We start from the raw sequence: 24,436 nt of genomic DNA, 5'->3' as shown, positions 1-24,436 counted from the left end.
TCTGGCATAATCTATCAGAGTCCTTTGTGGGACAGTATTCATCGCAACCCAATTTCAACGTTACAACAATTTCTTGATCGGGCGGATAAATAGATAAAATTGGATGACGCGATTGAGAAGGGAGAGAAAGGCCTGAAAAATCCGAGCAGATCGACTGATCCTCCCAAGAATGGTGGAAATGATCAAAGTGGTGGTAAGAAACGTGGGAATAACGAGTTTGACCGCCACAATGAAAAGAAGGCTAAGTCGGGATCAAACGACAAGCCAACTAAGTATGAACCTCGGTACACCAATAACACCACTCTTTCGGCCAGCCGAGCGGAGATATATCTCACAAGTCATCAGGAGGTCCCCTACCGAAAACCCCCACCCATCAAGAAGGAGATGAGTAAGAGAGATTTGAATAAGTTCTGTCATTTCCATGGAGACTATGGTCATGACACGTATGAATGCAATCATCTCAAGGACGAGATAGAGTTTCTCCTCCGGTCGGGGAAATTGAAAAAATATCGACCAGAAAAGACCCAAGGAGAGGGAAGTAACAACAATCCTGGGTTTAAGCGGCATCAATCCCCACCTTTGCAACCCGAGCCTGTGGACTTCACTCTAGACACCATATGTGGAGGTCCACATCTAGCTGGGGATAGCAACAAGGCAAGGGAGAGGTATGCTCGAACACTCCGACATGAGTTGGACGTAGCATCAACATCCGAGGTCATGACTGTAGAGGAGCGGCCTCCGAAGAACCCACGATACAAAAGTGAGTCCCTCACTTTCATTGAAGATGATGCACGATACGTGAGATATCCTCATAATGACCCTCTCATCGTGACAGTCCAAATAGCAAATATGAAGGTGAAGAGATGCATGGTCGACACAGGGAGTTCTGTGAACATTATCTACAAATCATCCTTTGAAAGGATAAAACTATCTATCAATGACTTGAAGCCATGCTCTCAAGTCATCTATGGATTTACTGGAGAAGAGCTGTCACCAGCTGGAACGATCAAGTTACCAGTCACAACGGGGGATGCTCCCAAGCATGAGACAGCTATGACAGAGTTTTTGATAATCGATTGCCCGTCCGCCTATAATGTGGTTATTGGTCGACCACTACTCATAACCTTGCATGCGGCAGTCTCTATATGGCACCTTTCCATGAAGTTCCCGACCAGTGCAGGCATAGGTTGCGTCCGAGGAGACCAGAGAGAGGCTAGGGAATGTTATAATGCCTCAGTAGCTAAAGCACGAAAGGGGGCCAAAGAAAACAACATGATTGTATGTGCCAAGAGAGAGGAGGTAGATGAGATGGATGTCAACCAAAGCTTTACAATTGTAGCCGATCAGGAAGGAAGGTTTGGCCAAGAAAGCACTCTTGGTATAGGTGAACAACAAGCCCTATCCGGTGATGAAGTCACCAAATAGGGCGTTGCCCAAAGTGAGGGAATGGAATTTGATCCTCGCTTTGGGTATTATGAAAGTGAAGTGGGACCATCCAAGGAGTTAGAGGAGGTTCCAATAGATGAGAATGACCCAACCAGAGGGGTCAAGGTTGGAAAAAAAGTTGAAGTCAGAAGTAAAAGCGCAGCTGGTAGAATTCTTACGGAGGAATCAAGATGTCTTCGCCTGGTCTCACAAGGATATGGTGGGTATCTCACCAACTGTGATCAGCCATGTGCTCAACGTGGACAAAAACTATCCAGCAGTGCAACAGAAGAGGAGGTTGCTCGACAAGGATCGAGCAAAGGCTCTCAAGGAGGAGGTGGAGCGGCTAAAGGAAAACGGGTTTATAAGAGAGGCATATTACCCTGCCTGGGTTTCAAACCCAGTGTTAGTGCTCAAGTCCAATGGAAAGTGGAGGACTTGTGTGGACTTTACCGACCTGAACAAAGCATGTCCAAAGGACTGTTTTCCTTTGCCAAGAATAGACCAGCTAGTGCACGCGACCTCTGGTCATGAAACATTGTCCTTCATGGATGCTTACTCAAGGTATAACCAGATTAGTATGCACCCTCCCGATGAGGAGCATACCAGTTTCTGAACAGATATAGCGCTATACTATTATAAGGTCATGCCATTTGGCTTAAAGAACGCGGGAGCCACATACCAACGTTTAGTGAATGGAATGTTCCGTGACTTAATTGGAAAGAATATGGAGGTATACGTAGATGACATCCTGGTGAAGTCGAAGGAAGCTGAAGGACATGTACGAGATTTGGAGGAATGCTTTGCAGTACTGAGAAAGTACAGCATGAAGTTGAATCCCCTCAAATGCTCGCTTGGAGTAAGTTCTGGAAAATTTCTTGGGTTTATTGTGAACTCGCGAGGAATAGAAGCAAATCCAGAGAAGATAAAGGCGTTCACAGAAATGAAGTCTCCGGCCAGAATTAAGAATGTGCAAAGCTTGACTGGGCAGATTGCTGCTCTAAGCAGGTTCATCTCTAAATCGACGGACAAGTGTATCCCGTTTTTTATCCTGCTTAGAGAAAGCAAGAAGTTTGAATGGACGGAAGAATGTGAGCAAGCTTTTCAAGCAATAAAGGAGCACTTGGCTCAACCTCCTATTCTTTCGAAGCCAATTGATGGAGAAGACCTCTTTATTTACCTAGCAGTCACAGAGCACACTGTTAGTGCTGCTCTAGTACGAGAAGAAGATAAAGTATAGCATCCGGTGTACTACGTTAGCAAGCGACTGATAGGAGCAGAGTCCAGGTATCCCGTGATCAAGAAGTTGGCCTATTGCATGGTACTTGCATCCCGCAAATTGCGACCGTACTTCCAGGCACACCCCATTAAAGTCCTTACTGACCAGCCCCTACATCAAGTCTTACAGAAGCCGGAGTCATCTGGTCGGCTACTTAAATGGGCGGTTGAATTGGGCCAATTCGAAATCAAGTATCAACTGAGATCTGCTATTAAGGGTCAGACTTTGGCGGATTTCATTGCTGAATGTACTGAGATTGCTGATATTCCCGACCAGTAAGAGCGTGTAATTGGACAGAGAGAAGATCTTCCTGCTTGGCAACTTTTTGTTGATGGGTTGTCAAACGAACATCATTCGGGAGCTGGAATTATATTAGTCATGCTGGAGAAGCACCGAATTCATTGCGCATTAAGATTCAGATTTAACGCTTCTAATAATGAGGCAGAGTATGAAGTCCTCTTAGCAGGCTTGCGCTTGGCTAGAGATGTTCGTGCCCGGTCGGTTGAAGTAAACAATGATTCCCAATTGGTGGTCTACCAAGTCTTAGGGGAATATCAAGCAAGGGGCCTATGCATGATGGCGTACTTGAATAAGACCAAGGATCTGCTAGCACAATTCGAGGAGTATACTATTATGCTAGTACCGCGGGAGCAAAACTCTAACGCAGACGCTCTAGCAAAATTAGCTAGTGCAAAAGATGCTGAAACTCTGAATATAGTACCGGTGGAATACTTGGCAGAGCCAAGCATTAATGAACAAGAACCCATGCCCATCACAATAGTTGACACTTGGATGATGCCCATCATTGCTTACCTTACGCAAGGAATCCTCCCAGATGATCGTAATGAAGCAAAGAAGATTATGAGGCAAGCTGCTAGGTACATTGTGATGGATGGGGTGCTGTATAGAAGAGGGTACTCTTTGCCTCTACTAAGGTGCATAGCACCCGACCAGTCAAAAAACTTATTGGCTGAAGTGCACGAGGGGTTCTGTGGAGATCATGCTGGGGGGTAGAGTCTATCTAAAAAGATTTTGCGGCAAGGATTTTTCTAGCCTACAATGAATGAAGATTCCATGGAGTACGTGAAGAAGTGTGATAAATGCCAGAGATTTTCTAAAGTAACCATGGCGCCTCCAAATGTCTTGAAGAAAATGCAGAGCCCGTGGCCTTTTGCAGTATGGGGCATTGATCTGGTCGGGAAACTACCCAAAGGGAAAGGAGGAGTACAGTTTGCAGTAGTTGCTATGGATTATTTCACCAAGTGGACCGAAGCCAAACCACTAGCAACGATCACCTCGAAGAAAGTGTTAAATTTTGTGGTTAAGAATATAATATGCCGCTATGTTCTGCCCAAAAAGATAGTCTCTGACAACGGCACTCAGTTCGATAGTGACTTATTTACCGATTTCTGCACTAGACATGGCATCACGAAAAGTTTCTCCTCGGTAGCTCATCCGCAAGCCAATGGGCAAGTTGAAGCCGTAAATAAACCTTTGAAGGATACTCTAAAAAAGCGTCTACAGCAAGCTAAGGGTGCTTGGGCAGAAGAGTAACCAAAAGTCCTTTGGTCATACAGTACTACTGCCCGGACAGCAACTGGTCATACCCCCTTTTCCTTGGCATATGGGTATGAAGCCATGTTACCTGTGGAAGTAGAACCACCATCTCATCGGAGAACCATGTATGACCAAGAGGAGAATCACCAGTTACTACCTGAATCTTTAGATTTGCTTGAGGAGAGACGAGAAAAAGCAAGCTTGAGAGTTGCTGCTCATCAGCAAAAGGTGGCCCGCTATTTTAATTCCAAAGTCAGAGATCGAAAGTTCCAGGTCGGAGATTTGGTCCTCAGAAAGGTGTTCATCAGAGACCCGGCAGCTAGAGTACTAGGACCAAACTGGGAGGGACCGTATCAAATTGAGCAAGTCTTGCCACCCGGCACATACAAACTTGCTCGATTAAATGGAGAGTTGATCAGGAACTATTGGAATGGTGAGCACTTGAGGAAATATTATCAATAAATACTGCTTACAGAGTAGTAGCTTTGTCTCAAGTGTTTAACTTGTTATTTAAGTTTGTTTGTGAACTGGCTATTTGCTAACCAGTCATGTTATTTTTAACAATTTTATTTTGTTTGAGACACGTAATTAAACACGCTTTGTCCTTTTTTTTTACGAGTAATAAAAGAGATCATGCGCAGCGCGGTCGAATCTTGCTACAAATTTTGCATATGTGTTGATTATTCTTGCTTTGGCAGTGTTCAACTATCATTACAACTTAAAACAAAAAAGGTTTTCTAAAGGAAATACAGGGCAGTGTTCAACTGGTCGGTATCCATCAGATGAATGACCAACATTTAAATAGTTGCATGTTTTTGCAGTGTTAATTGCTGAAATATCCTTTGTATATTCAATGTGTTTCACGAGTAATAACTACTCGGACAAATTCGGTCAAGTAGCAAGTGATCAAGGATTTTTCAACCCTCAATCACTTGGGGGGCACATAGGGTATACTGGTATACACTTCAACACAAGCAATAAGAACACGAGCAAATATATTTGTTTTCAGGCTGACTTGTAAGTCTTTGAAGTCAAAAGGGTCGTTAAGCTAACTTGTTTTACAAAGCTTAATTAACTTGGAATTTTTTCAAAATTTTAAGTTAAGAACAACTATTCGTGTGTAAATCGCTATGCTCATAAAATGTTAGAGCAATAAGAATGTGAGAAAGCATGCTTAGTAGTAACTTACGAAATGTTTAGAATTTCTAAGTTAGAAAACTAAGTACTCATATGAAAATATAAGGCATCTATGTAGCAAAACTTTTAAATGATTAAGTCTAAAAAAGTAAAGTGTTAATAGCTCGGCCATACGAGCAAAAGTACAGTAGCAAAATACAAAATAAAGGTCTACTATTATGCTAAGGATTCAGCTGGTCGAATGGAGGCTCTCTGGTTGGCTATGGGGCTCCCTGGTCAGTTGTCACTCAGGTTGATCAACACCTTCCTCAGCATCAGTTGCTTCTTCCGGTCGGAACGATAGCGTGGGGGAAAAAGGTGTGGTACTAGCAGGATTAGCTGTCTTCTCAGCAGTCTTTGCCTCACATTTTGCAAGCTCTTCTGCCTTGGCCTCCTCTGTGAGAAAGTTAAGTTTGAGAGGCTTGTTCAGCTTCCACACCTTGTAAAAGAAATTGAAACAAATTTCCTCGTAGCGAGCGAGATTGGCTTCTTTCTCTCGCTTTAGCTCCTCGTTCTCACGAGTCAATTTCTCCAGCTGATCAGTCAGCGACTTGTTGATTTGAGTTTCTTTTTGGTTCTCGTCAGCCAGCCCCCTAAGAGACTCATTCCGCTCAGCCACGGTCTTCTCTGCCTGCTCCACCTTGGATTGGAGATCTTTTTCTGAGGAAGTTAAAGTCTCCACTTTAGTTTGGGCATCCACTAGTTGATCATTTAAGACCTTGATCAATTCTTTGTAGTCTACTGCTCGATGCTGAGCGTGGCTAATAGTGATAAGCGACTGCATGGAAAACAGGAAGTTACTACAAGTAAAAATGATTAATAACAAACTATCTTGAGATAAAATACTTACATTCATCAGCTGTGCGAGCCCTCTTTGTAAGACGACTTCAACACTAAGCCGAGGCAAGGATTCAAAGCTTTGAATCATTGAAGCATCATGAAGGGTCTGGTCAATCAGTTCCTTCCCAATGTTACCAACAATGCGAAGGGCCTCACTCAAGCTAGTCAGGCGAGTGGGGGTTAGGCTCGCAGAAGGAGGAATCGACGAAGGGGTCAGTTGCGGGATTGTAATCGGCTCCTCGGGTTGTCTTCCTTGGTTGGTCGGGGTTGTCCTTGGAACTTTGCTTGGGGTGTTGGAGCCACTTCCTTCCCCAGATTTCCTCTTTTGGGCAAGAGAGGTGTTGAATTGCCTTAACATCTCTGAATCTGCAAAAGAGTAAACACAAGATTTGTTAGTAAAAAGTAAAGCAAAATGTGGTTAAATACTTTACAACTACCCGACAGCTCTATAAATCCCATATAACCAAGTTATTTAAAATCAAACATCTCACTATGACTACTAGACCTGAGTTTAGGAGTTGGTCAAGGAAGTCATCCTCTTCATCAGATGATGAGCTTAAGTCTCTATGAAGCTGGATGGTCTTTCCTTTCCCAGGCTGTGTGGGAACAACACGTCTGCGTTGATCCTCTAGCTGGGGTTCCCTAATGATAAGGTCACCTGGTCTGTGAAAGTAGGGAGACGGGCCAGGAGAGAACTGATCGGTCACTACCTCAGTAGCCGCGTTGGACTGGTCAGTTGCATTCGCTTCCTCAGTAGTACTCTCTACTATGATGTTCTGTTTACTTGGTAACAGGCCCACCATCTGAAGATTATCCACAGTAACCAACTCTTTCACATTTTTCTCCTCGGTGCACATATTAGCAAACTCTTTTGCTCAGGAACACATTTCTTTGGTAGGCAAGGGCTGGTGAAATGGACCCGCGTGTGTAAAGGCTAAATTGTTGGCTTTGATATCTGAAGTTAGAAAATACTCTGTATAGTATTTTTCAGGATTTGACTTATGAGAAATACCATGGAGGTATTTAATCCCTTTATGCCTGTGGAAGAGGTGGAAAAAACCTGTATTCTTGTGGCTTGGGTTAGTCCTGAAGTCGAAGAGATAATGCACTTCATGAGGAGTGGGTAGATCCCAACCTTGCAGGAAGTAAAGGATGTATAGAGCAGACAACGCTTGAATCCCATTGGGAGCAATCTGGAAGGGAGAGACGTTGAAGTAGTCTGCTACTGACCGAAAGAAAGAATGTAGCGGGATGGTAGCTCCTGCATATACGTGGTGCCTAGACCAGGCACAGTAAGGTCCGCCAGGCTTGTTGGCTCTCTGATGAGAGTGCGGACATATCACGTTAACCCTTCTCAGGCCCAAGGCTTGAATGTGTTTGTCGAACATCCCGGGGTTAAGTTTGGAAGGTTTGGATGTAAACCAAGAAGGTGTTTCTTCTCCTTCTTTTCTTGGTTTTTGAACGGCTAATCGCTGGATCTCGGTAGTAAATTTCTTAGTGATTTTTCTCCGAGGCTTGCTGGGTTTTTGTGTCTGGCGAGGCGGTCTTGAAGAAGCCACAGTTCGAACCTCACAGCGTTCCACTACTTTCTGTGTCGCTCTGCGAGCTACCTGAGGGTCCTGGTCCTAAGGAAGTCTGTTAGATTTCTTTACCCTCATTTCTGACTGCTTAGCCTGTTGATTGAGAAACTTTTCTTCGTGGAGAAAATATAAGGCTGATCGAGGGAAGAATTTTTTTAAGACGGTGAAGGCGATCCTCGGGGGTGCGACTGCAAGGAAACTTCGACAAAGAGTCGCTGCTTTGAGGAGTATTGCTCGATTGCGGAATGGAAGTGTCAGAATTTGTATGGTTGTCACCTCCCCTATAGTCGAAGCGATTCATCTACAACAAATAAAAATAGGGGGAGGGGAGTAACCGAACAAACATAAATCGATCAATGTAAAGGAAAAGTATTTATTTACTACTCAGAAAATATTTTATTGGGTAGTAAAAATATACTTTACTCCCCAGAATGAACATGTATGAGGGAAAAAAATGATAGGCCAGCAATTGGGTGCGGTGTGTGCGTGTGTCTGAGGAGCCAACACGGTGTCCGAGCGGATGTCTCGGGGTGTCCGAGTGGATCTGGGGGCGTGTCCGAGTAGATCCAGGGGTGTGTCCGAGTAGACTGAGCGGATGGCCTGGGTGTCCGAGCAGATGGCCTGTGTCACACCAAACCATCCGAGCAGTGTGCTGTGTCCGAGGAGTACAGCAGCCGTGTGCGTGACATCCGGTCGGTGCACCTGTGTCACACTGAGGCATCCGAGCAGTGCGCGCGTGTCCGAGGCGCCTCTCGTCCGAGCAGCCAATGATGCACCCGAGGGGCTTCACCCTAGTTTAGAGGGGCATTAAGGCACTCGAGGGGCCATTGTGTCCGAGCAGCCATAGGCTTTTCCGAGGATTCAAATAAAAAAAGAAGGGGGCCATGGCCGATCAGCCATACAACACATCCCTAAACCCATTTCGAAAAAAAAGCCCTAAATCCCATAGGACACAAACACATTTCCTCACCCAAAATATACAACAACAAGATCAAAATGAGGGATTTGAAAGGTTTCAAAAGTTCTAGAGACCCTAAAAATCATCAAATACCCATAAACACACATATGCAATTTAGGTTGAAAAATTCATTTTTCTTCAAATTTCCATGAAATTGAAGACAAGATTGAGTTACCCATAACCTAAACAACATCAAAACAGCCACAAAACACATTGCATTTCAAAGATTCATACACAAATTCAAGGGGAAAGTTTCCTATGGGGGTTTCGGCCTACACATATTTTTTCCTTAAGCTTTGGAAAAAAAAACAACATAAGTGGAGATGAAGAAGAAGGACTTACCCAATCTTGAAGAACCCTTGGATTTGCTTGAAGAAATTGGAGCTTTTCCTTGAAATCCTTGAACTTTCGGCCAAGAAGAGAACTTATGGGGTATTCGGCCAAGAGGGAAAAAGATGAGGGAGAGGGAAATTTTTTGCTCTTCTTTTTTGCTTATGAGAGCATGAGCACCTATGGGTCTATTTAAAGGGAAAAAAGTGGAAATTGCCACTTATTCTTAGTCCCTTGGAATTTCTTGAGTATATTTTCTCCCCACGATTGTGAGCAGTTAATTCCAGTGATCGTGGTCTGCTATGGAGTCGTGGTCTGTTGCATAGGCGGGAAAATGAACAGTTGGATTTTTTATTGTGCCGTCAATAGTGGAGAAAAAAGTTTATTATGTGAGAACATCATATAATAAACTTGGGGGGCAAATGTTATCCCCAAAATTTGAAAACGATGATGTGGCAATAAAAGTGACAAATGGCAAGGAATGGTTTGGTAATCTGGCTTAGGAGTGGCCTGGTAGACCGATGAAGAATTTTGACTGACCAGTCAAGTGTCATGACCGACCAGTCAGGTGCTTGTCCGACCGGTCATATGCTTGTCCGCCCAGTCATGTGCTTGTCCGCCTAGTCATGTCCTTGGCCGACCAGACATGTGCCTGTCCACCCAGTCATATGCTTGTCCGCCCAGTCAGGTGCTTGTCCGACCAATTATGTCCTTGTTCGACCAGTGAAGGTTTGGCCGACCAGTGAGGAATTTTGGCCCTTCAATTCTCCTCCTGAGTGTGATGTGGACCGACTAGACAGAATAGTGCTACGCAAAGGATCCCAGTAAAGGCTTCAACAAGAATCGGTCATACCTGCGCGGGAATCTCTCAGATTATCCCACAAAAATAGTGTATTGTTGTATTTTTAATATTATTTTTAATTGAATATAGTGAGAATAGCGAAATATCCTGATTATGGGGGACATCATTTGTACGATCCTGAGCCTATAAATACAAGGCTCATGGCATCATAAAGAGGGTTCATATTTCAATTTTCCAGAGAGAGTAATTGTATATTGAGAGAACTCTTGTATTCTTTTAATCTGCACTGAAGAAACTCAGTTGACTCAGGTTCATCTGATCTTGAGTGTATATCTATAATCATAACTCTAAGTGGACAAGGCTATTACCAACACATTGGGGCTGAACCACTATAAAAATTGTCTGTGTCGTATATTTCTCTTGAAGGTTTTTTGTTGTTTCGACGTCTACACGTCGTTGACCAAAAGCGCGGTCAACAGACTAGGTTAATCACTTTGCTCACATGTTTTATTTTCATGATTATTTGTTTAATATAAACTTCTATTAAATCCCGAGCATATAGCTAATCTTATTTATAGTGACGTAATCACAGTGGAATATAAATATGATTATATGTTCAAAATAAGTTAGTCCTAAGATTAGTCAGTGCACAGGATTTACACTGACTTGCCAATCTACGATATGATCTACTTACACATTACAATGTTATATTCTTTCCAGAACATTAGCAAAGTAGATAAGATCGGATGTATTTGTTACATTGGGCAGGACCGATATTGACAGTTGATAAGTTAAGTAAACATACCGTTATTATCTATTCTAGTCATATCATATAGTTGACCATAGGTCAATTCAATCTCAATTCTGAGTGGTTAGTATTCTAACTGATTGTATTATTTGAGTTCTTTGACTTGTTCATTACCAGCTTACCCTACGGGCTAGCCCATGCTTACATCTTGGGAACTCAGTAGTATAATTGAGTGGGAGTGTTAATCATAGATATGAACATCTGTAGCTTCTGATGAAGAAGTGAAACGATGGTTTCCTTTTAGTTTGGTTCAAGGTGTTAAATGATAGAGATCTCATTTCAATAATTAAATTAGTTTACTGAAATATCATTTACAAGGAATTAAGTGTTTTAAGGATAAAATACAATGAGGGGTAAAACAGTATTTTAGTCCTATCTCATTGTAGACCGTCGATAGAGGATTGAGTGACAATTATGGTTGTAACAATGGATAATTAATAGTGTATCTATATTTGTTATAGAGCGTTCTATGAATTCTAGAGTGCAATTCCGAGTCTATAGTGGAGTCACGAGGAATTAATAAGTTAGTAAACTTCTTTGTTAGATTTATGATAACTTATTGGAGCTTGATTTCATAGGCCCATGGTCCCCATTGTACCTTGGATAAAATCATCTAGATAGCCTCAATTAATTGATTTAATCATCAATTAGAATTGTCAAAGTTGACTAGGTCAATTTTGGATAGTTTCACAGAGTTGTGTAATTTTGAGAAGAAAAGAGAAATTATGGCAAATTTATTAATTAAGATAAATTGGTATCTAAATTAATAAATAAGTTTAAATCAAGGTTCAAATTATAAATAATTAATTTGATAAATGATTTAAATAATTATTTAATTAATTGAATCAATAGAAAATAATGCTGGCCTTGATTTTAAGTCCAATAGGCTTATATTCAAATGAAAAATTTTACGGGCTTATAGCCCATGATAATTTCGACCTAGGGCTTCAAAATGACTATTATTTTATTGATATTTTAATTAAATTAAATGGCCTAGTTGAGTCTATAAAAGGAGTGCTTAGAGAGAAGTCAAAAGATAAGTCACAAGTTAGATTTTTTGATAGTTTTAGATTCTCTCTAAACACAAGTCATTTTCTAAGCCTCTTTGTTATTTTCTCTTCTTCTCTCTATATTTATCTCATGTGTTGAGAATTACCCACACTAGTCTAGGTGGTTTCAAGGATACATTGGAAGATTGTGAAGAAAATAGAAGATCGGTTTAGTTTCTTAATAATACTCTGCAACAGAGAGGATACAAGAGTTAGAAACTGAAGGTATGGCTCTTTAATTCTGCTGCGTATACTGTAAGTATTCTATTCTTTGTTTCTCTCTAAATTCAATTTTAGAAACATGTTTTAGGCTATCTCGTATTAATTTGTTTAATATTAGATATACATGAAAATAAATAAAGATCATGTATAAGCTAATCCAACAACTAGTCTCAGAGCATTTAGTAATCTTTATATTCTAGCATGAACATGTTTAAAATTGGATTATTTGATATGTTTGAATAATGGGATGAATTGTCATGTTTTTATGAAGCATATATGATTTTATGTGATTTTTAGCAATTTCTAGGTTATTTTGTTGTGTTTTCTATGCTATTAATTTTTATATATGCTTTATTTTGTGTAAAACATGTTAAAAATTAATTAGAAAATGGTTTTGGTTTGAAAAATTGTTGAAAAAAAAATTTGGAAAAATTTTGGCCTGGCTGCCCATGCGCGCGTGCACGCCCGCGCGCCACCCACGCGCACGCCCGCACGCGCCCACGCACACCAGCCACCAGCACAGTGAACAGCACCCACAGGTACTATTCATCCAAAAAAAAATTAATTAAAGAAAAATTAAAATTATGGATATTCATTATGTATAATCAAAGCAAAAAATATCAGATTTGTTATGTATTTAAAATTATTTTTAAAAAATAAGATATTTTTGTTAGTTGAGATTTAAATAATTAGATATTTTCTACAAACATTCAAATTCAAATTTAAAAATAGACTACCAATTTAATTTTAAATCTTTTAATATATTAAAATATTAGAATTATGATATCAGATATTTAAGTTATTTTCATTTAAATTCTTGATATTTTTATTAAATCTTTATTTGAAAATATAAATATCTTTTTATTCTATAGTTTTTAATATTTAAATTATTTGAAATTTGAACATTGTTAGTTAGATATTTTTATGGATATTTGAATTTGTTTAACTATTTTGAGATATTTTAGGGTTGTTATAACTATTTATATTTTTTTTAAAATGGTTAAAATATTAACTAATAGTTGTAATAACACAAGATATTTTTGGAAAATAGTTTAGATATTGATTTTAAAATTGGTTAAATTTTGAAGAATATCATTTTTTTTAGCCAATTAATAAAATATTTTTTTTAATAAATGAGATTTAAATTAACTTTGGTTAATTGTTGATAAATCCTATTTAAATTAAATTAATATTTTTTTCAAATTAACCTAAAACCAAGTTGATTGTTGATAAATGAAATTTAAATTAACTATTGTTAATTGTTGATAAATTTCATTTAAATTGACTTATTTTTTGTACAAATTTAATTAATTTGAATTTTTTGATAAATTCTAGATAATTAATTGTGGTATTTTTGTAAATGAAATAAATTGTGGTATTTTTGCATAAAGTCATAGAATTGCTCATATAGTAACATGATTAGGCCCATCCAATTATAACATGTCTGTTTGCACTATATGTGGTATTTTTGCAATTGGGCTTAGATGTATATAATGGCCCATATGTTTGCTAGATATATGGTATTTTGCCAAATAAAATATTCATAAAATGATAGGTTTTATTTGGGCCCATTAGAAAATGTAAAGTTTAAATTCCTCTCTTGTGGGTGATTCCACTTGTGAAGGCCCATTTACTTTGCATGACTATAGTGGGCCTAATCAATTAATAACAATTAATAAAATGAAGGTTTAAATTCCTGTCTTTTGGACCTTGTATGGAAGATAGGGGGCCTTTGTAGTGGGAACGACATACTGGACCCAACCCTCCTCCATACAAGCTCAATTGTTAAGGCCCATTTACTTGAGTTGGACTTAATTGTATAGGTTCATTATATTAGCTAAACCAAAATATTGATTAGCAACAAATTAATTCTAAATTAATTGAATTTTTTTCAATGTGACACTTTAGAATTAATAAGATATTATAGGACTTTGGTTTAAAAAAAATTAATTTGTTTAATTTTTTTTTGGGAAAACCATAGTCATTAATTTTCTAAAAAAATAAATAATAAAAATATATTTTTAATTTTATAATGAGCATATTTTAAGAATTTTATTCGATCTCCACCGTTGGTTTAACATAGTCAATAGCTTAATGGGGCCTCGAGGAGCTTTGATTTGTCCCCCTACGGAAGGTCTTCATTAGTTATTTTGACAAGGTTAGATTTCGAAAGATAGATAATTATAGGTCAAATTCTACTAAACTCACCCCTACGGTGACTACTAGGACTAAATCTATGATTATTGAAACTGTGGGTCTAGCTCATAAAATAAGAGATTTTGTTTTCTTATTTTGATCGAATAGTAGGTTGTTAATAGTGGTGTCCATTATTAAATGAGTTTACAACTCTATTTAACTAGTGGTATTTTTTTATTCTCGCCAACCGGGACAAGGATATCATAGATTAGTTAAAAACCTAAAGAAATAAAGATATGATTGTTTTTGGTATTTTTTCTCATATCTTACATATTTTTGGTATATGTTGTGCTATTTCTTGAAATTTGTGTGAATAGAAGTTTTATTGAGCAAATGTGATTGATTTCTATTTTATTGGTAATTTGTAGTTTGGAGTTATGGTTGTGTCTACTCCCATCCTTTCTCAACTTTCGATGGAGAAACTCACTGGAGAAAACTTCCTTAAATGGAAGCAAAACATCAACATTGTGTTGATAGGTGATAACTCCAAGTTCTTCATGCTGAGGAATCCCCGAAAATTCCAGCTGAAGGAGCTACCAAGTCTGTGAGGGACAAGTATGAGCGTTGGCAGGCGACTAACAACAAGGCGCGGTACTACATGTTGACTAGTATGGTCGACACTCTCAAGACAATGATGGAGAATGTCGAGACAGCCTACGAAAGCATGGATCAGCTCCAAGACATGTTTGGTGCCAAGTTAGCGCAGACTCGTTTTGAGACCACCAAGAAATATGCCAATGCTAGAATGGCACCTTCTCAACATGTTCGTGATCACCTAATCAATATGACAACTACTTTCAGGAAGCTGAACTGCACAAATCCATAATAGATGAGGAAACTCAAGTTGGCTTAATCCTCAATAGTCTTTCTCCAGCTTTCCTTCCATTCACCACCAACTATGCGTTGAATAAACTCAACTATGGTCTAACGTAGCTCATGAATGAGCTTCAGACTTTTGAGTCTATCATGGGTGGACCTAGTAAGGGAAGAGAAAAGAAGACAACTACTACTACTGTTGTTGATCCAGCTAAGGCTGAAGCTAACCAAGCTTCGTCTTCAAAAGCTGGAAACAAGAGGAAAGGTGGGCAAAACAACAACCCCAATCCTGCAAAGGCTGGAAAGGCGAGTGCACAACCAAGTGCACAGACGCCTAAGGGGAAAAATAAGAAAAACAAGAAAGGTAAAGGTAAATGTTTTCACTGCAAAGAGAAGGGGCATTGGAAACAAGATTGTCCCAAGTTTCTAGCAGATAAAAACAAAGGTAATGATTATAGTTCATTTATCTTGGAAACATGTGTTTTAGAGAATGATAACTCTGTTTGGATTATTGATTCTGGATCTACTAACCATGTTTGTAACTCTTTAAAGCTTCTTGAATCGTGGGAGAAAGTGAACGAAGGTGGCTTAAAGCTTAGAGTTGGGAACGAAGCGTTCGTTGCGGTCCAAGCTAGAGGAAGAGCTCGTCTGAAGTTCGGAAATAAATTTTTAATTTTAAAAGATGTATTTTTTATTTCAGATTTTAGTAGAAATTTAATTTCAGTTTCCATGTTGCAATTAGAACGATTTGTTATGACTTTTACAAGTTTTACTATATCTATTTCTTTTAATGGATCACAATTGTGTATTGCATGTTTGGAAAACGGGCCTTATATTCTGCAACCTAACAACCCCTCACTCTTAATAATGATTTATTCAAAGTAGCTAAACCTAGGACCAATAAACGTCAAAAGACCGATAACAATAATATGACGTATTTATGGCACTTGAGACTAGGTCACATTGGCTATGGTAGGATTCAAAGACTTACAAAGGACAGGCCTTTGAGGGAACTCACCTTAGGTGAATTACCTGTCTGTGAATCTTGTCTAGAAGGCAAACTAACCAAGCGTCCATTCTCTTCAAAGGGTGATAGGGCCAAAGAACCACTTGGTCTTGTGCATTCAGATGTTTGTGGACCTTTGAATGTACAAGCCAGGGGTGGTTTTGAGTATTTCATCACATTCATTAACGATTACTCTAGATACTCATGTCTTTACCTAATGCATAGGAAATCAGAAACATTTTCAAAGTATGGCTCAGTACCAATTAGGTAAAACGTTAAAGATCTTGCGATCTGATAGGGGTGGAGAATATTTGGATATACAATTCCAAGATCATTTAACTAAAGTTGGGATTTTATCACAACTTACTGCCCCAGGTACTCCGCAACAAAATGGTGTAGCGGAACGTCGAAACAGAACTTTATTGGAAATGGTTAGATGCATGCTTAGTTACTCAACTCTACCAACTTCGTTTTGGGGACATGCAATTGAAGCTGCGAATGACATTCTCAATGTCGTGCCGTCAAAATCAATCCCCAAAACACCTTTAGAACGCTGGAATGGTCGTGAACCTAGTTTACGACATTATAGAATCTGGGGGTGTCACGCTCACGTCCTGAGGAAAATAAGGGAAAGCTAGAATCGCGAACTGAAGTTTGCATGTTTGTTGGCTATCCTAAAGGTACTCGGGGTGGACTTTTCTATAGTCATTCAGAAAAGAAAGTGTTTACTTCTACAAATGCTACTTTTCTGGAAAATGGCTATGTCTATAACTTTAAACCTCGCAGCAAAGTAGTTTTAGAAGAGATGGTTAAAGAATTGACTCCGACCAATGTTCCATCATCATCAACGCGAGTTGATGATGAAATTCCCACTCTTCACGTCCAACCGACGCAAGTCGGTTTAAATGAAGAAAGTATCACTGTTCCTGAGCAAACAGTCATGGAGCCTCGTCGTAGTGGGAGGGTTTCTAGGAACCCAGTTCGCTATGGTTTGGATGGTGAAACCAATATGGTTGTTGGTGACACTAGTGATGATGATCTGTTGTCTTTCAAACAGACAATGGCTAGCCTTGAAAAGGAACTATGGCTCGAAGCCATGAAACAGGAAATGGAGTCCATGTACTCAAATTTCGTCTGGGATCTTGTGGAAGCACCTAGTGACTTTAGGGCCATTGGGTGCAAGTGGATCTATAAGAAGAAACGAGGTGTTGATGGAAATATTGAGACTTATAAAGCTCGATTAGTGGCAAAGGGTTATACCCAAAGAGAAGGCGTGGACTATGAGGAAACTTTTAGTCCGGTAGCCATGCTCAAATCCATTCGCATCCTTCTATCCATAGAAGCCACTCTCGACTATGAGAACTGGAAAATGGACGTCAAGACATCTTTTCTTAATGGAAAGCTTGACGAAGTCATTTATATGGATCAGCCAGAAGGATTTAAAGTATCTGGACAAGAAGGAAAAGTTTGCAAGTTGAATAGGTCCATCTATGGACTTAAGCAAGCTTCTCGTTCCTGGAATCTTAGGTTTGATGAAATAATCAAAACCTATGGCTTTGAACAAAATATTGATGAGCCCTGTGTTTACCAACTGAAGGCAAATCAAATAGTAGTATTCCTGGTTCTTTATGTAGATGATACTCATTGGAAACAATGTTAGAAATTATCATATGTGAAGAATTAACTGAGCACTCAATTCCAGATGAAGGATTTTGGTGAAGCAAGTTATGTTCTAGGTATCCAGATCATCAGGGATAGAAAGAACAAACTTTTAGCTCTATCTCAAGCAGCTTACATTGATAAAGTGCTTGAACGTTTCTCAATGACAAATTCCAAGAAAGGGCGTCTACCATCCCGCCATGGAATTCATCTTTCAAAGAAGCAGTCTCCCCAGACTCCTGAAGAGGAAGATGCAATGAGAAAAGTTCCTTACGCATCTACAGTTGGAAGTCTTATGTATGCCATGTTGTGTACTAGACCAGATATCTACTATGCAGTTGGAGTAGTGAGCAGGTATCAATCAAACCCAGGACCGGAACATTGGATAACAGTTAAGCATATCCTGAAGTATTTGAGACGGACTAGGGATTATATGTTAGTCTACAAGGGTGATGTTCTGAACCATGTAGGCTACACCGATTCAGATTTTCAGACTGATGCCGATGACAGAAAGTCTACTTCTGGAATGGTGTTTACTCTTGGGGGTGGAGCTGTTATTTGGAGAAGCATAAAGCAGTCTGCAATCTCATATTCCGCCATGGAGGCTGAGTACATAGCTGCGTCAAAAGCAGCTAAGGAAATAGTCTGGCTAAAGAAGTGTTATTCGGATCTTGGTGTTATTCCAGAAATGGATACACCACTTGTGTTGTTTTGTGACAATACAGGAGCGATAGCCAACTCGAAAGAACCTCGAAGTCACAAGAGGAGTAAGCATATAGAAAGGAAGTATCAAATTATTTGAGAATATGTGGCCAGAGGAGATGTGAAGGTTATGAAGATTGCAACTGAAGACAATCTTGTGGATCCGTTTACAAAGACACTACTAGAAGCTACATTTGATAAGCATATCAAGGAAATGGGATTAGTAGAATTAAGACATTAGTTTCAATTAGTGCAAGTGGGAGTTTGTTGGGGTTTTATGCCCTAATTAAAACCCAAATTCTTTGTAATCTCATTTTATTATCAATAAAAGAATAGAAATCATTTTTTGACTTAGTTAATCACTTTGCTCACATGTTTTATTTTCATGATTATTTGTTTAATATAAACTTCTATTAAATCCCGAGCATATAGCTAATCTTATTTATAGTGACGTAATCACAGTGGAATATAAATATGATTATATGTTCAAAATAAGTTAGTCCTAAGATTAGTCAGTGCACAGGATTTACACTGACTTGCCAATCTACGATATGATCTACTTACACATTACAGTGTTATGTTCTTTCCAGAACATTAGAAAAGTAGATAAGATCGGATGAATTTGTTACATCGGACAGGACCGATATTGACAGTTGATAAGATAAGTAAACATATTTTTATTATCTATTCTAGTCATATCATATAGTTGACCATAGGTCAATTCAATCTCAATTCTGAGTGGTTAGTATTCTAACTGATTGTATTATTTGAGTTCTTTGACTTGTTCTTTGACTAGCCCATGCTTACATCTTGAGAACTCGGTAGTATAATTGAGTGGGAGTGTTAATCATAGATATGAACATCTGTAGCTTCTGATGAAGAAGTGAAACGATGGTTTCCTTTTAGTTTGGTTCAAGGTGTTAAATGGTAGAGATCTCATTTCAGTAATTAAATTAGTTTACTGAAATATCATTTACAAGGAACAAAGTGTTTTAAGGATAAAATACAATGAGGGGTAAAACAGTATTTTAGTCCTATCTCATTGTAGACCGTCGATAGAGGATTGAGTGACAATTATGGCTGTAACAATGGATAATTAATAGCATATCTATATTTGTTATAGAGCGTTCTATGAATTCTAGAGTGCAATTCCAAGTCTATAGTGGAGTCACGAGGAATTAATAAGTTAGTAAATTTATTTGTTAGATTTATGATAACTTATTGGAGCTTGATTTCATAGGCCCATGGTCCCCATTGTACCTTGGATAAAATCATCTAGATAGTCTCAATTAATTGATTTAATCATCAATTAGAATTGTCAAAGTTGACCAGGTCAATTTTTGATAGTTTCACAGAGTTGTGTAATTTTGAGAAGAAAAGAGAAATTATGGCAGATTTATTAATTAAGATAAATTGGTATCTAAATTAATAAATAAGTTTAAATCAAGGTTCAAATTATAAATAATTAATTTGATAAAGGATTGAAATAATTATTTAATTAATTAAATCAATAAAAAATAATGCTGGCCTTGATTTTATGTCCAATAGGCTTATATTCAAATGAGAAATTTCACGGGCTTATAGCCCATGATAATTTCGACCTAGGGCTTCAATATGGCTATTATTTTATTGATTTTTTAATTAAATTAAATGGCCTATTTGAGTCTATAAAAGGAGTGCTTAGAGAGAAGTCAAAAGATAAGTCAGATTTTCTAATAGTTTTAGATTCTCTCTAAACACAAGTCTTTTTCTAAGCCTCTTTGTTATTTTCTCTTCTTCTCTCTATATCTATCTCATGTGTTGAGAATTTCCCACACTAGTCTAGGTGGTTCTAAGGATACATTGGAAGATTGTGAAGAAAATAGAAGATCAGTTCAGTTTCTTGATAATACTATGCGATAGAGAGGATACAAGAGTTAGAGAAACTGAAGGAATGACTCTTTATTTCCACTGCGTATACTGTAAGTATTCTATTCATTGTTTCTCTTTGAATTCAATTTTAGAAACATGTTTTAGGCTATCTCGTATTAATTTTTTTTAATATTATATATACATGAAAATAAATACTACAATTCACTCACAAACTATGTACCAAAGAGTTCATTTTTTCTCAAGGCCCTAGAAGCCTTTTTATGGAGACCATTTCGTGCTCAGAAAGGCCGAGAAAGAATCTCCTAATAAAAGTAAGAATTTTTTAAGATATTCGTAATTAATGAAGATTTTCCATTTTTTAGATGATTCTGATTCGACAAACACGAGTTTTGCGGGGACAGCTAATACCTGTGTCATATCAAATTTCTCAAGACAATAATAACAATTAATTTCTTCAAAGATTATATTTCCTAAAGTTTATTACCTTGAGCAGCACGAAAATCAAAAGACAAATATTCCATAAATGAATTTGATTAAGCACATAATATTTTCTTTATAAAATCAACATACAAATTCCCTTTATAAAACATATTGTGATAATATCAAACTAAATAAGGAATTATTTGCAAATCTTACAAAATATTTGCAGAAAATTAATTTCGAAAATCACAATAATAGGAATTTAAATTCATCTTCTAAATAAAAAGATATTTCTATAAATTTGCCAATTTTATGATTTACACATATATACATATATAGATATAGATATAGACATATATATAAAAATATGTGTGAGGACCACTAAAATTAAGCTAGAACACATCATAAAACAAACTACTAAATGATGGGCAAGACCTTGTGAAGAGATTGATCGAGACCAAAGAAGCCAACGTACCAACCCTTATCATAGTCGAGATAAAGGGAAGGAAAGCTCCACCACTAAATTGGTTAATTTAAAATGGTTTCTGATTTTTTTACCAATGAACGGTTACTTTAATATTAGTCATTCAATGGTTCATATTTCTAAAACAGTGGGTCCCAGTTTTGATAAATGTGATTGGCTAGCCTAAACTTCCATGTCAGCGTGTAGAATATTTAGTTGTATATTTTGAGTGCACATATCATTATTATAAAATTAATAATGAAGATATTAACATAAAATATGATGATGGCATCACAGACCATTATTTATTTTGTATATTCAATATTATTATTCAAATCTTATAGTCTTAGGATCCTACAAAAAAAAAATGGAAAATACCATTTTGGCCCCTGTATTTTTTCCGAATGCGCGATTGGCCCTTGTGTTTTATTAAATGACAATTTAGACCCTATGATTTACAAAACGGATCAAAATAGTACCATAGACCAAATTTTTGTTAAAATATTTTCAATTATAAGATCAATACTTGGGTTGTTGGAGATGCGATGAGTTCAGAGAAGTGGAGAAGGTGGTCGATGAGCTAAGAGGGAAATATTATATTTGAAAATATTTTGACAAAAATCGGGTCAATGGTACTATTTTGATCCATTTTGTAAATCAGATGGTCCGAATTTTCATTTAATAAAACACATGGGCCAATCAAGTATTCAGAAAAAATGCAGGGGTCAAACTGATATTTTCCCAAATAAAAAATTTTAGTCTTAGGAGACAAAATAATTGTTCAATTGAGTTTGTATTCCACACACTACAAACTGTACCACTAGTAACTTGGATAGTTGACATATTCAAGTAAAATGGTTAGCATAGTAACTTTGATAAGACATATAACTTGAATTTCATACTTCGGCATCATCTCGCATAAAATAGACCTATTGGAGACAAAATGAATCGTTCAATCGAGATCTTGTTCGGCATACTACAATTGTACCATTAGTGACTTGGATAATATACCTATACAGGTTCAAGGGTGTAACTTGGATGTGATACTTCGACATCATCTTGCACAAAATAAATCTTTTGGAAACAAAATGAAACATTCGATCGAGATTTTCTCCCCATGATCACCAATCGTACCACTAGAGACTCGATCAATCTCATCACCGAGACCACCATTAATTCGTACCATTAGAGTTGCATTGTTCACATATATGTTTGAAAGGGTTATTGTAGTGACTTTATTCATCGTAACAATATTAAAATTTGGACTATATTTTTACATATCACACATAATATGGCATTTCAAATTTAGCAAGCACACATACTATGGTAGATAGTATAAACTCAATTTCAAAACTGTATTTTACAACATTAATGTCATATTTGTCTTTAAAAGTGTCAAATAATTAACATAAATTTTGATATTTAATATTTGTATTATTATTATGGCTAATGTTTTCATAAAATAGGTATCATGACATAGTATGTTATTGATAATATAAACTCAATTTCATAACTATATGTAACACATTAATGTCATGTTTGTTAAAATAAACTACTATTAAATAACATAAATATTTAATTTTTTAAATTATAATTACGCACAAAGACGAAAAACAGATAGACATGGAGAACTGTAGATCTTGAAATCTTATACTTGTCTCTATTTCTTGCCGCATAGCTACTTTTCTTATCAAATGATGAGGTGGTACTAATAATTATAAATTTTCATATATTCAAAATTTAAAAATTGTTATGAAACTATTGAGAATAAACTAAAATATAAAAGCAGATAAAGAGATAAATAAATAGTAATGCAAAAGAAGAGTGAAATCTTGTCTCACATTTCAATGGGGAAATGACCTATATTTATAGAGATAAATATGTTCTAAGGAAATCGAGTAACTGCTATGAATACAATCAAGAATTAATGCTGATATTTTACTTTGGGTAACCTAGTGATTATTCATTATTATGGACATCCATATATATAATATTTATAACACTCCCCCTTGGATGTCCATGAAAACTGCCTCATTAAAAACCTTGCAAGAAAAACCCAGTGGGACAAAAACTTGGCCAAGAGAAAAAGAGTGCAGTGTGTATTTACTTTCCCTCATTTTGATGCTCTTGAAGATCCTTTAATCGACGCATTCTGATCTTATGTACCATGTTCTCAAACGTTGATGTTGGTAATGACTTTGTAAATGAGTCTGCAAGATTGTCACTTGATCGAATTTGATGAACATCAATATTGCCACTCTTTTGAAGGTCATGTGTGAAAAAGAATTCTGGTGAAATGTGTTTGGTTCTATCTCCTTTAATGTACCCTCATTTTAGTTGAGTGATAGGATAGATTTTTACTACTTTTTAGTCTTTGTTTTATTTAATTTTATTATTATTATTTTATATTTTTAGTTCTTTTTATGTGTGGCTGTTCTATTTTTTAAGTTGTCATTTTTTAAATGGATATTTGAGAAATATTTCAAAATTTATTTGAAATATTATCTTCAATCAAGAGAAAAACAATAAATATTTATTTGAATTGATTGGAGAAGATAAAAGATAATTCAAACATAAATTGTTAGAAAAATCTTAGATATTTTGAATCTAAGATAGTTTCAGTAGTTTGACCATATCTCTCGACTTACTTATCTAGTTTATGTGTTCTTGGTGGCGTTAACTTATTCAAAGACCTACGAAATCTTGTTTCACAAGAAAAGTCAAATGCTGACGTTTACGTGGTGATATTCGACCTACAAGATTACGCAACCTAGAGTTACGAGCTTTGAAATTCAAATAAAGATATTTTGCAGCATTATCAAGTAACCAATGGAAACATCTAGAAAACTCTTTTCACAACCTTAGTACTATAAAAAGAATGCTTTAGACTATTTTAGATCTCTCTCTTTCTTCTTGACCTCTCTTTCTTCTCTTACTTCTTTTTCTATTCTTTACCATGAACTAATTTTCTTATCTAAGGTTTAATGTAATCACTTGGATTTTTATTTAATGTTATTATGATGTTCTATTGATTATTCTTCTTTATTCTAATCTATATAATATTTGCTTAATGCTAGTAAATACCTTATCAATATTTGCTTGATTTATGATTTTGATTCAAAATTCGAAAGATGAGAATTGAATATGCTATTGTTGTATAGACATAGGTTACATATTAGACGAAAGTACCTGTATGGATTGTGTAGTAATTAGGTTTCTATGCTTAATGTCTGCTATATGTTTAAGTTTATCACAGAGATGTAGAAAACCTGCATA

Source organism: Humulus lupulus, chromosome 2 (genome assembly GCF_963169125.1).
Source record: "Humulus lupulus chromosome 2, drHumLupu1.1, whole genome shotgun sequence".
NCBI classification, from domain to species: domain Eukaryota; kingdom Viridiplantae; phylum Streptophyta; class Magnoliopsida; order Rosales; family Cannabaceae; genus Humulus; species Humulus lupulus.
Note: the sequence above shows the minus strand (reverse complement) of the source record.